Source organism: Apteryx rowi, unplaced genomic scaffold, assembly GCF_003343035.1.
Source record: "Apteryx rowi isolate R43461 unplaced genomic scaffold, aptRow1 scaffold_97, whole genome shotgun sequence".
Lineage (NCBI taxonomy): Eukaryota > Metazoa > Chordata > Aves > Apterygiformes > Apterygidae > Apteryx > Apteryx rowi.
Window position 1 is genome coordinate 1,567,077 of NW_020451282.1, and position 14,004 is coordinate 1,581,080.

A 14,004-nucleotide genomic window follows, 5' to 3' on the forward strand; every position below is an offset into this window, starting at 1 on the left:
CTATCCTAAACAAGGGACTGTGCGTTTCGCTTCTCCCTTCTCCTCCTTCTTCTTGCATGCACCAGGGGTAAGATTATTCACTCATTAACATTTATTCGTGAAATGGAGAATCTGGTCTCTTCACAAATCATGTACCAATTTAATTATGTTATCTGTGCGAGTCACGTACCAATGTTATCTGAGCTGTCTGAATTTTTACAATCCACTTGCTTGTACTACTTAAATTGATGCACAGTTATACTGGTATGAAGGTGTTTTACACTAATATCACTGATTTTCCTTCTGGTAAGGAAAATAAACTATTCTGACATAACTCCATCTAAACTGGAGATGTTATACAGGTTTAACTATAGTAGTATATTAAGGTCAGCACAACTTTCTGCTGTAAACAAGGCCCATATTTCACAGCTATGGTTAGATTCCTCTGTTTTTCAAAAGCTCTGCCTACAGAATATGTACAACCAGTGTAACTAGTTATATTTTAATAAATAATAATGGTAAATGTATCTAATTACAGTAGTTCACCTCGGCATTTCCTGTATTCCTCCCAGAGAGTGACTAAGCTGCTGATTGCCCGCGAAGCCCATTACAAGCTGCAGAGTGTTATTAGGGGCAGGTCTGTGTAATTTTCACAATTATCATATATGTCATTTCATAGTTGTGGACTGCAGACAAGCAAGTGCTGTCACCTAGAAGGAAAGTATTGTCTGCAGTCTCTTTCCAGGGCTCAGTGACRCAGATGTTTACTCACAGGCGCAGCTTTTACGGCTGTGAATCGTGCCCCTGATTTTAAAGGGATCATGTCTGGCAGTAAGTATTTGCAGAGTCGATGCCTTACTCAGCATGCCTAAATGGTTCATTTTGCTCTCTCCAAACGTGGCTGCAGGATGCTAACGGGGTCTCATGTTTCTACACACGCAGGTTAGCTCCTCTCTTGAAAATGCATTGTGTTTCAATTTTTAGAAAGCTCAGACAAGCAAAAACTCGCTGTTACACTTACTCTGAGGTGCATTAGGGTGTTTTATGATGGATGTAGTGGTCAGAATGTCACACAGACAAAAACATCAATAGAAGTGCACAAATAATGAAATGACAAAGTTCCAAAATCTTGTTATATGGTGTGATCTAGAAACTAGGGGTTACCTTTCCTGCTAGAAGGAGCAGACACCATTCACTGATGTTAAAAGCTAAGACAGAATGGAAAAGAATCCTGTAGAAAATAGGACTTTTATGGAAAAAGTGTTGACACAAATATCCTTTGCCTTGTTTTCCTTCTTTCTCTTTACATGCAGCCTGCTCTTCTCTAGTTTTGCACTGTCCTCTTGCTGTCATCTTTTCCTGTCTACACCCTTTTGTACTTTTGTGTAGCACGAAATCCTAGTTTTGCCTTTTACAGCCAAATCTGTGTGGTTTGAGTGCTCCTCTCTGCCAAAAATCAACTACAGGACTTTGGCCCTTATTGTTCCCCCCTAATGCTTAAATCATCACAGATCATTAAGGAATTTAGCTATGAAGGGGCTCACAAGCTCTGCCCTGTGAGAGGAAATGCCCTTGAAGATATCTGGAGCCATTTCCAGGGAGCTCCAGGAAGATAAATAGTGTGTCTATGCTGTCCTGATGATCTGCTGTAAATTTTGCACCTGCTCCTCATCCTCCCTCATCCACAAAACCTACCGGCTAGTGTGCACCTGAGATTCAGTCTGACACCTGATAGCTGGCTCCACAGATGAGAAATTCAGATGTAGATGATAGCCTCATCCATACCCGAGCTCCACCTCTTCATAAGAGATCTGCAGACCTCCAGACTGATGATGTAGTTGGTGTACAGCACTTGGCTTATGAACCCAATTTTATATTTTGGCAGTGGTATTAAAAACAGAGCCACTTTGTAAAGAACCAGTTTTCCAGAAAATGTTGCCAAGAAGGCAAAGTTATTCTGCAACAGTAGTAAATTACATTAACTTAATTACGGCTTTATTCTACCAATTGTAATCATGAAAAGCTAATCCTCAGCACAATCAACACATGCTGCCAATCCCTTCACTTTATGTGCACCAATATATGCACATGTATAAGAGTATAGGGAGATGCTGTAAATATTGTATATGATGAGGTTAATGAAGCCTTTGGTAATACTTCACATGGCATTTTTCATAACTGAGGTGCATTTAGGTACCAATAAATATACATATAATTATGAGATGGGAACTGCTTACTAGCAGCAATTCGGTAGAAGAGGATTTGGAGACTACAGAAAAAAAACACATATGAGTGAACAATACCATACTGCTGCACAAAAGCAAGCAGCCTATGGGGAGGTATGAAGAGGAATGGTGCCTGTAAAGAAGGCAAGCTGTCCTGCCACGTTACGTAGCACTCTTAAGATCTGCACTTAAAATCTACTAGTGTCCAGTTTTGTGGATCAGTTTTAGAGCAAGAGTCCAGAGACAAGCCACAGGACTGATTGCCTTTCCTAACTGCCCAGGACCAAAGCCACTGACTGAGACGAGACAGATGATAGATAAATTCACTGTGCGCATGTTCTAATCTACCTTATGTGCCTAAGTGTTGCATGCCATAAACCACTCAGGGAGAAGGATATAATTAACTGGCATGCCACCAGACCCATTTACCCTTGGTGAAAAATATAATGAGCTTCCTGACAAAGGGGCATAAGAATTGCATAAACCGGGTCTGAAAATTTAAGGGGCTGCCTAAAGAGAGGAACTTAAAAAGAGATTATTTTGAGGCAATGCTGAAATGGTAAGGCATATCTTTCCTGCGGAAGGCTGTCAGAAGCGGCCACATACAATAGGAGATTAGACTAGGAGCCAAAAGACTGAGCTCAGATCCTCCCTCTGCTGTAGATCTGCTCGGCAGTTGTGGCAAGGTCACTGCAGACACTGTTTCCCTTCCCACTGTACTTCTTGGTTTCTCCTTTATGTGTTTTGACCTTTCTGCTACCTCTGACTTTAAGCTCTTTGGAGCCGGCCCATCTTTCCCAGCGTTTCTGTGGCATCTACTGCAATGTGTCTCTGGGTCTTTGTGTGAGACTTTAGATGCCGCTACAAGCAGAGAGGAATTGACTTTCTTTCATGGGCAGACAAATTATCCCAAATATATAAGAACATCTGAGACTTGAATTTTAACAAATGGCCCTTGGTTCTGCGGCATCTCCTTCAGCATGCCATTGACTTCACAGCAAGCATGCAGGGAACTGAAGCCCTGCATATGCTGCAGACAACTTTCCTTTGGCTGCAGACTACAGAAAGTTAGACAGGCGTTAGCAGCTGCCTCAAGTGCAGGTTACAGTAAAGTGTATCATGTTCATATCATCACGACATAGCTTGGATTCCTGCGGAAGCTGCCGTCTGGGGGCGCGGAGAGCGCCACGCACCATAAATACATTAGCTTGGCACGATGGACTAGGCAGCTCCGTCCTTCAACTGAGAGAAAAAAGTACTTCTATTCCACAGACATAGTCTTCAGGCTGCTGAACGGCAAAACAAGACATGATTTACTTCCTCGTTGCTGAAAACTTGGAGACATTTCTGTCACAAATACTGCTACTATGCTTAATCCACCTATATGTTTGAGGCACGGCAATCTGCAAGGATATGTGTAGATCTTCATCCACAATCCAATTTAGATAATTCACAAGTGTGTTTACATTTAGGTGTATTTAGGTACCTTTAGGTTATTGGAGCTGGCAATTTTCTTCAGGGGAATAGGAGAGAGATTGTAGAAACAAGAAACAGATAATTATTAGAAACCTATGGAAAAGAGAATTGTGGCTTTTCTGATGCATGAAGACTGGGCAGAATGGACCAAAGGGACAGAGAATTAAGGATGAGGGAAAAAAGAGGTATGGTGCTTTAATAAGGAGAGGACATTGCAGCAAAAGAAATGTTTCACTTTCCTTAATTCAGTAGCCTTAATAAGGACAGAATGAACATTAGGAAAAAAAATAAAATAAAATATGAACCCAGAGGTGGAAATTCATCTGACTGAGAATAGATCCAGAGAATCTTTTTATCATCAAAGTTCAGTACGTAGCTGGAGACAAAGATTGTTTTAAAATAATACACTTTTGAAACCAACTGTATTCACCACTGCAAAGACCGCGCTTAGCAAGAACAGAAGTGCTTCACTGCCCTTCCTTATAAGGGAAAAAGGGGGATGACACGGCCGTCCTGGACTGAAACAACTTCTCTTTTCTCCCTCATGTTTGTTGTCAAAGTTTAACAAACTTCATTCGCTTTCCCTTCTCCCAAGGCTTAGCAATTTTCTGATGGTTTTGTCACTTGCAGCCAAACCCTTGGGCCGTGAGATGCGGCACTGTCAGCTCGTCAAAACACGGGCTGAGCATTTACTGTGCAAAAACGGAGATTAAATAAACACATTCTGAATGTATGACAGTAAGATGCTCGTTTGTACTCGGGAATCACCACCGTTTTCAAAATCTTCCCGGGGAAATTGCCCTGCAAAGCAGCGTGCCCTGCAAGCCTTGGTTCAGCACGCTGCTTTGCATCATCCCCAATCCCCGCTAACCCCGGGCGCAGAAACAGCCGGCGCTGCCGCGCTGCTGCAGAGCTCTGTGCCACCGCTCCTCCTCGGTATGTGGTTACTGTGCTCTATCACACGACTCATCTAGAGACCTTAAAAACGTTCCCCCGGCGAGCGCTGGGTCTGTCAGCAGCAGAGACCGCGCTGTGGCACGCAGGCTGGCCTGGAGCGAGCGGCCCGGGGATCTGCGGCCAAACCCACCTGCGGGCGGGCGGCTCAGCGTGTGGTTCCCGCAGGGCGAAGGACGTCGGTGGGGAAGCACCTCCGGCACGGGGGCAAGTGCTCGGCCACAGAGGGGTACCGTTGTTACCTAACGGCCTGGCACGTGCGGGAGGCAGAAAGCAGCTCAACTTTACATCTAAGAGCCGAGTTCAGGTTTGTGCATTTCAGCGGAGAGTAGCCGAGGGAACCGTCCATCCTCCCGAGCAACGTCCTCAGGCGCCTGTTGCGGGGCGAAACAGGCAGTTGAAGAACTGGCATTTATTTAGTGTCTTTCTCTCATATTTTTATATATATCTATATATTTGCACCTGCTTCACTAATATTGTAGTATGAGCATTTTTAAGATATTTTTATACCAATGCAGAAACATTCATATTCACAGATTTGAACATCTGAAAACAGGAAATGCAAATGTAGTTTATTTCTGTACAGAGGCACTTACAGAAAGAGCCTCTAAGAAAGTTATTGGTTTTGTGCTACTCTACTGTAACTATTATTATCAAATTAATTTTGTGCATTGCAGTAGCTCCTAAAGGCACTAAATCAGGTCTCCCCGGCAAGAATATCAGTGGCTCAGGAAAAATGTGCTCTGCCAGGGGACGGGGGCAGGCGCCAGCAATAGCTGGTTGCTCTTTTGGGTTGACTAAACGGCCAGATCCCTCCTGGTACGGCTGGCCTCGGTGGCCACAGGCAATGTGCAAAGCCGAACGCGGCCGAGCCTGGAGAGCGGGCCTAAACCACAAGGTGTGAATTTAGCCTGCAAAGGAGCCGCTAGCACAAACTTCCACATCTGTGCACGAGTGCAGGAGCAACCTCTGAGCCATCCGGCAATAGGCACAGAGCTGTGAACGTTTAGGTACTCACACGCATTTTTTAAATCTGTTGACAAATCTCTAAACTGTGAGCAGGAGTTAAGCCATTAAAAATGGAAACTGTCACTTATAAGCAAAAAACAAGGCACCAAAACAGTAGGAAGTACAGGTATGTTATAATGCAGATCAAACTCCCGTTTCTAGAAAAAGGAGCGTGGGATGTGAACGTGCCGCTGCTCTCTGCTGCCTGCGCGTCGCAGCCGGCAGGGCGCAGCCCAACGCGCAAGTACAGATAAAGCCACGTAGGAAGCCCCCCACTTTCGCAGTGAGTTATCAGCACGCTACAGCGTTATAACTGCAGACAGAAACAGCCTGCCTAGGGAGAGCAGAAGGCAAGCTGGGCAATGCCGTTGCTGATACAACCTCGGAAAAGCCAGCGTTGCTCAAGCTTTTCCTTAAGGTTTCCCGCGGCAGAATCTGGCTCTGAAAGGGCCAAACGTTTAATTCTGAAACTTCCRCTCTGATATTTATGTACTTCTTTAAACTGATGATTCGCACAAATTGAAACAAGCCTCTTTGCTTCACTGATGGTTCTGTGGGAAAATAAGTTGCATATGTTAAGAAGTTCACTTTTTGTTTCTTTTTCCAAAATTCCCTCTGGTTTTACCAGGTTTTGGAAAAAGCAAAATCCCAAACACCCTATTCCTTTGAAAATACTTTCTCTTTTCCATCCAGACCCTTAATTTCTAGTAAAAAATCACTGATCCCCGTTTAAATATCCCACAGAGAATTAAATACCTTAAAAATCTTAGAGCCGCAGAAGACTCCAAAACACAGACAGGGTTTGCTCAAGCTGGTTTACAGCATGAGCCAGTATGAAAATGCACTTTATTAGTATTGCTGAACTCGTGCGGATTGTTTGCCTCAAAGAGATGTGGCTCCGTGACCCAGCGTGAGCCAGTGGCGGCTGAAAACCCGGTGGGGGCCGCGGGACCAGCGCATCGCGGGTGCCCACCCCGCACGCCGTGCCCACCGCCACCCCAGCGCCCCGCGGCAGCGCCGCGCTAAACCCTCCCGCAGCGCCAGGGCAGCGCCGTGCAAGCGCGGCATTCCTATTTCCCCCTTAACGGGGTTATTTTGGGCAGCACCTCGTTTTTAGTGTTTCCTTAGACTTTTTCTCCATTGTGAGGAATTCGGCTTCCAGGGGTTAAGTGAGAGCCATTTCTGTAAATGCGGGGATTTAAAAGGATCAGTTGTGAATGCACGCATATGTAAAGCTGTGACCAGATTTACAAAAAGTAAGGAAAAAATTTGTCAATTTTCAGCATTCCTTTGCTTCTGCTCCAAATGACTCATCTATACATAAAAATGATGAAAACTTAAAAAATGGCCCATTAATGTGCATATAAAGAAGTGCATAACAATGATATAAAAACTAATTTTGTGTCAGGATGTGTAATATAATTACAGGATCAATTTTCTGAGAGATGAAAGAGGCAATTTTTCAGAAATTTTGTTCTGTCTAACCCTCAAAGATACTGAATAATATTACATATTGGTTTTCCCCCGCTAGATTGTTTATACTCATCAAGAAAAATCTTTTTTTTTATAATATCTTTAGTAGTACAATTGTTTCTTGGAGAAATATGGCAGTAACAATATATTTAAACCTTGATGACTAGGTGATGCTAAAATATGGATATGGCACCGTAGTTCAGATTATTGCAGGTATAATGGGCAAAGTGTATTTTCTCCTGACTTTGTAAAATTTAATTCTTTTCTGAGCAAGGTTGTGTCTTTCCTGCAATGGCCTATTGACTTTTTTGCAACCACTGCGCTGAGTCTTGTGACTATAAGCCTGGTATGAGATAATTTATTTTAAAAGTAAATCTGAAGACAGTCACCACGTTTAAACTGTTTTCTGGAAGACTTTATCTGCATCTTTTAGATTTTAATCTCCTCCCTCAAGAGCCAAGAAGGGAAACAGGCAAGTTTTGTTTTCTAAATAAATGTGAGAGGTTCTCAAGGATTGTCCCTGAGTTTATATTTTCCAATGGAATTTCAGGCTTTTGAGCATCCATTCGAGCTGCCACCTTTTCATGCAAAGTAGTCACATGGGTGATCGCTAGTATTTTCATTTGGTTCCTGTATTCTAGTCCACAACTGAATTGACTTTTGCGATGGATGTAGCAACAACGTGCTGGGCCAGGATGTGCGTGAACATAGCAATCAGCCGCTCTCCGGTTGGCATTAAAATGCGGCGTAGGCTGGATTCCTAAAACCACCCGAGAAGCGTGCTAGCGCCTAGACATTTAAAACATATTTACGTGTAGCTCTGCGGGGTGTGTCAAGGCTCAGACGCCTGACGGGACTAAGCCCCGTTTCAGAAGCGACACAGGTCAGCAAGGAGGGTGAAGATGCAGAGCAACAGCAAGCCAAAAGGCCCGAGCCAGAGCCAACCGAGGCCACTCAGGCACCGGAAAGCCAGCTTGCCCTGGAGCTGAGCGAAGCTGCCACGAGCCCGGGCTGAGTCGCCCCGCGGTGGCTCTGCGCGCTCGGGGCTCTAATTTCATGGCTGTCCCAGTAGGGCACCACAGGAGGTGACGCTGAGCTGGGGGCTGATCATCACCTTTTCCTTGCAGCTCTGCCTCTCCGCTGCCCGCTTCTTTTTTTTAGGAATTTTTCCTTCTAAACCACATCCTAATACATCAGAAAACAATTTTGGAAACTTTTCAGCATCATTTTATCCCCTTGTGAGACCACGTAGTAACCACCCAGCTACGATTAACTCACGCTCATTGTGGGATCCTCGGTTAGACTAAGCTGTTTGTAGAGTTTTTATTCATCATATCAGGGTAGAATTAGGGCTATTGTGGATATTAACTGTAAATTTTTCGCTCCTCTGAAGTACATAAGTCCCTTAATTTCCCTGTGATGGTTCCTGGGTCTCTCGTGGGCTGTCCTTTAACTCTGGATTGCACCCATGAGCAGGGTGATCCTCTGAGGACCAAATTTCACTGCCGTCCTTCTGCGCCACACAATTGCTACCGTTATACGGGCTTGCCGATATTCCCGCAACGCTTTGGGCTTTCCCTAAAATCATATCAGGCTAAACAAATACAGCAAATACTCTACTGCTGGGAGTTCAACCTTGAGTTGCTGGGCAGCATCTTAGTGTAAGGAAGTGAGACATTYGTGCCTGCAAATTTCTGTGCAGGACAACATGTTGCCCTGATTTACATATTTACATTGGACATGATGTAAGAAGTTTCACCTGGACTTCAGGGGAAACACATTTGGGGCCTTACTACATTTCTAAGCAATAAGCACAGAGACGAGAAATGACAGCAGTGAGAACACCTTAGCTGAGACAAGCTCAGTATCACGACAGAGCAGGTAAAACTTCAACTCCGACATGCACGTGTTTTCAGTTGGGAAAGGTCGCAGAGCTTTTATGTCCACTTGGGTTACCTTTAGTTGGAGATAATATTTACATCTTTTTCATGGTAACCTTACACTATTAGATGGCTACAAACAGGTCATGGTGCAAATGAGACTGCAGGAAGGATCTAAGCAATGTAAAAACCCGTTCAATCTATGATCAGTCATTTGATTCTTAATATTTTGTTTTTAATGCTTCCCTTTTACAACACATAAAAATCCTAGATGTTTTACTTTATAAAGTCGCACTCTTTGAACGGGCTGTAAAAAACTCATGTGGCACATGCAGTTTCTACTTCTGACCATTGTATGTGGCCACAGTCTGGCATTTTCAAAGGGATCCCAAAGGAGTGAGGTGGCCACAGCCTAGTGTCAGGCATCCCCTAGGCTCTTTTGCAAATCTAAATCTTGCTAAGTTCAGTGGGGTGAAAATAGGATTTTTGCACAAAAGATTTTTGCTCTCATGGAAAACGAGGTTGTTAACTGTACATTAAGTTGTTCTGATCTCACTGTGTCCTACGATACTTCCGCTTTGTGCCACTTGGTTCAGTTTACTGCTTCATCACTCGCCTGCTTTGGGGTGCACGTGTGTGCTTGTCGTGTGCAGCAACAGCGACGGCAGTGACGATTCTGCAGGAAAGAGGCCAGCTGAGAGCAAAGGCGAGGTGTTTGCTAGAAGAAATGGAGCCAGTATGCATCCCCGGCTAAACCCGCCCTCCCCGCGGTGCTCAAGTACAACGTAGGCAGCGCTTTCACTCTAGCCGTTCTATTCAAAGAAATGTCTTAACAGCAGGCATGCAGCAATAGGCAAACCACGCTGGAAACCCTGGTGCTGGTCATCCGTCCATTCTTGTTAGCTTCTTAGAGTACAGGGCGGGTTTTCAGCTTAACGTGATGAGATTAATATAGGCGCTTTGGCTTTCACTTTTCAACCAGCAAGAGAGCAATGTATTTATCTTAAAAGAAAATATATTGCTTGTGAAAAACACTTGCTGGACAACCCTGGAAAAAGAAAACTCTGTTACTTCTTGTTCTGTTCGTAAAGATAGTAAAGCACAAAGTTCAGGCTTCCTGCTCTATCACRAAAATCAGACTCAGTTCTGATTTGAAGGGACTAGATTTTTTCTCAGTGAATGTGTCGAGGTACCAGGAAATAAATTTCATGAGACTTGAACAATATTAGAGTTGAAAAGGTAATCTATATGACATGTGCATGACTTATTTGTACTTTTGTTTCGCTCTGACATATTAAACACACTATTTTGGAAAGTATGATTGACTGAAGTGGCATCAGACCTCAGTTTTTTTAATGTCCTCCTGCAATGGAGCTGACAACTTTTTTCCAAAACTGCAAACCCAAACTTTTCARCCAAAATGAACTGAATGTTAGATGTCTCCAAGACATGTTTTCACAGGTTTGGAAAACTCAGGAAGGAGGACAGACCAAAATGAGCCCCACCACAAAAAGACAGATTACACTGTGAAATCACATGTATGATTGAGAACCAAAGAACTCAAACAAGGGAGGAGAGAGCTGAGGAAATGCTTTGATCAGTGTCTGCACCTTCGTATACACAAAATAATCCAAACACAATACCGAAAGCCCTCTCATATTAGGGTTCACATGTTCCGTCATTTAAAAATTACTTATTTGTAAGACATGCCCTTAATTCTCACTCACAGGCTGCTGAAGTTTAAGCATCCCTTGGAGCGCAGGTGTGTTACTCACACATACTCTGCACACGCGTGTCCCGTACCCGCTCCCGAGAGCGCGAACGACTGCACGTGGCATGGGGACCGGCACGCTGCGGTGCACGCGCGGCAGGCTCCTTCCTGCATCTGCAGTCCTGTCTCCACTCCCTTGCAACATTTTCACCAGTGTTGCAGTGCTACCTCTGTAAATGAAGTCCAAATCTTTTCTGGCTACAGGAATGTTATTTTAAAGCTCCAGGGGACACTGTAAGCAAACTGATGGGTTTCCCTCCAAAGTGGCGGGCCAGCAATTTACCGTTTGGAGCGAACACGCTAGGCAGTGACTTCTCTCTTTAACCTGCTGTGCAGCTTCAGGAATTGGAGACTGCATTTTCCTGCCCTCTACCGAAAGCACGCTCCCACCGCTCCCCAGGCCCCTCTACCCTCTTGCAGCAGGTTGGGTTTCTCTGCCGAGCGGGAGCTCTGCCGGCCCCTTCCCCGCCGCCGTCAGCCCTGCTGAGCCCGCCGGGGTTTTGCCTCTGCCTCCCAGACGGGAGCAGGCCAGGGACAGGACTCAGATCCAGCAGGTTTCAGACGGTATCAGCAGACGGTGGCTGGGAGTCGGGTGAATTAACTTCGGTCCGCGAGCGGTCTCGTGTGCAGCCGTCTGGGTGCTGCTACTGGCACAAGGGCCACGGGCACCTTGACTTCTAGACTTTAATACTGTTCAAGCTTGTCCCTGATAGTGCTTTGCCAACATTCAGCATAACCTGTGTCTCTTCATCAGGCTGCTCTCAGACGCTCCCACAGTGCTGCTAATTCGGAGTATCTCGATGGCTGTAATGGGCCCTGAAAGCAGGCTGAGAAGCTCCTCAGGCCTCCTGCAGATTTGAGTCCTRCCCCTTTGATTTCTCTTCTGTTTCTCCTGTCTGCTTCCAGGGAAATAAAAATCAAGGAGGGGGTATACAGACGGCTCTTCCCTCCCCTCCAAGAGGGGCTGAGGAGGGGATGAGGCGGCATTCCCGTGGGAGCAGGGACCCGGAGAGCTCTCGCTCCCCTGCGGCGCCGCTGCTCACCGCGGGCGATGGTCTGTGCACCTCCTGCCTCCGCCCCCGCAAAGCCCATCCCGAAAAAGCACGCATTGTGCTGTGGAGACGCCCAGAAGCTTTCGAGGGGGCAAGGGGTGGTCAGAGGAATTACGGGGCAGGAGAGAAAAAGGAAACCCAGAAGAGCGGCAGCTGATTCGCACACAAACCTGCAGAATCTGCTACCAGCCGGCCAGAGCGCTGAATTAGCCATCCCCAGCCTGGACAGTTTCCAAATTCCTCACTGCAGATCCAACTTATCTAATTAAATGAGTTTCAGAGGCTTTGCTTCTCTGCATGCCTCCCCAGAGTTATTTTGCAAARATGTAGGGAGCTGTCACTTATACCAAAAAGAGCAGCTACTGTTCGCTCCGCAAGTGCTGCTTCTGCGGGGCCTGGGAGCGCTGTATAACCACCAGTCACGACACAGCTCAGAGAAGCCTTTATTAATTTTTTTAGTTTTTAAAATCTTGACCAAAGATTACATTCAGGGCAAGATGCTTGTCGTCTGTGTTTGAGCCTTTGCTGCAGATGTCATATAAGGCCACAGTTATTTCTGGTTACCTCTTTCAAGGTCCAGCGAAACGTCCTCCTCCAAAGGCCAGCGGCAGCCGGGCGTATCATATTTGGGAATTGCCTCAGCTTCTCTCTCGCACGCCCCCACCCCCGATAGACGATATTGTCTGAATAGCTGCAGTCYGAGCGCTTTTTAAGGCCAGGTCACGACAGACCCATGTGCCGACTCCGGAATGCAGGACATTCCCACCGTGACGGAGCGACGTTGCTTCTCCCGGGGCGGGGAGGGCCTTGGCAGCCCTCTYCCCCCGCGCCGGCCAGCTGCCGGCCCCGCGACGGCCGGCGCCTCGCGGCGTCTTTAGCAAAGCCCCCGGACTTCCCCCGAGCACCTCGGGCGCCTGCCGCGGCGGCGCGGCCCGGAGGTCCCCCTGCGCGGCCTGCCGCCCCTCCGCCGGCCCCGGGGACCAGCCGCGGCCGCCTCCGCGGGGGAGAGAAGTGCTCCCCAGCTACCTCCTGGGTAGCCGGGGAAGAAGTGCAGTCCTCAAATGTAAAAGCGGCTTTATTACACGAGAAAAATGCAGGGTGCGTGTTGTCAGTATGTTTTCAATACTTTCTGATTTGGAGGGAAAATATTTTATTCCAGCAGCAGTTGCCAAGTCGGCTGCTGCCTCCCAGCCGCCCCCGAGGAGGGGCAGCGTCACCTGCGTGGGGGCACAGAGGCCGAGGAGGCCTGTCACTCTTTTAAATCTTGTATTGCCAGCTTTAATACAGCCCAAGTTTTCTGTGGCTATTTACAGGCAGTTTCATGACCTCTGTGACGTGACTCYGGATTTCCTCCAGTTTCCAGTAGACAAGAGCTCACGCTCGTCGCTGCTGTTCTCGAGGAGAAGGTGTGGACGGGCCCTGAAGGYGGGTCCTGTATCAGCGCCCAGCAGCCTTTGCACGCCAGCGCTGGGAGAAGGCTGACTGCCCTTTCCTTGTCGCCTCGGAAAGAAGTCCTGGTCATTTTGCCACCATATCCGTTTTCAGGTTTCAAGCCATATTAGCCAGGGCTTCTGGTACAATCTCAAGCAGCTCAACAGGTAGAAAAGCTTAGCTGATATAACTATACCAGTTACTCTTTCARATGCAATTAATACCAGTAGGAACTAGCATTAACTGTCATTTTATTATCTGCTTCTCATTTATGACCCTTATCCTCTTATTCGGCACTAAAAATATCATCTCTAGCTCTTCCCTATATCTGCGGCAAACACTTAAAAAAATTTCTGTTCTAATTTCTGTTATCACAAACTGTATTTGCAAAAAGAAAATTCCTCCGTTCCTGGATGACTGTAGAGTGTAAGTCCAGGGCTCCTGCTGGCAGCTCTCCAAGTACCCAGCTTTAGGAGCTTTTCTCCTTAGCATCCCTGCTTCTCTGTTCCTCACATTGCGCACAGTGGGTGCATGGCTCCCGCACCAGCGCCTACTGCGCTCACATGTCTGCTGGCTGCAGCTCGGCTGCAACGCAGCGCGGTGGAGGGAAGACGCCTCTGTCCCTGCCTCGGAGCTGGGGCACGGCATGATGATGACGGATGTGTCCTACTAAGCATTCAGCAGCATGCTGCTCCTCTCCTGTGTTTGATAGTATATTGATAGCAACCGCCATAATGTTGCGTTTTAAAGAATTC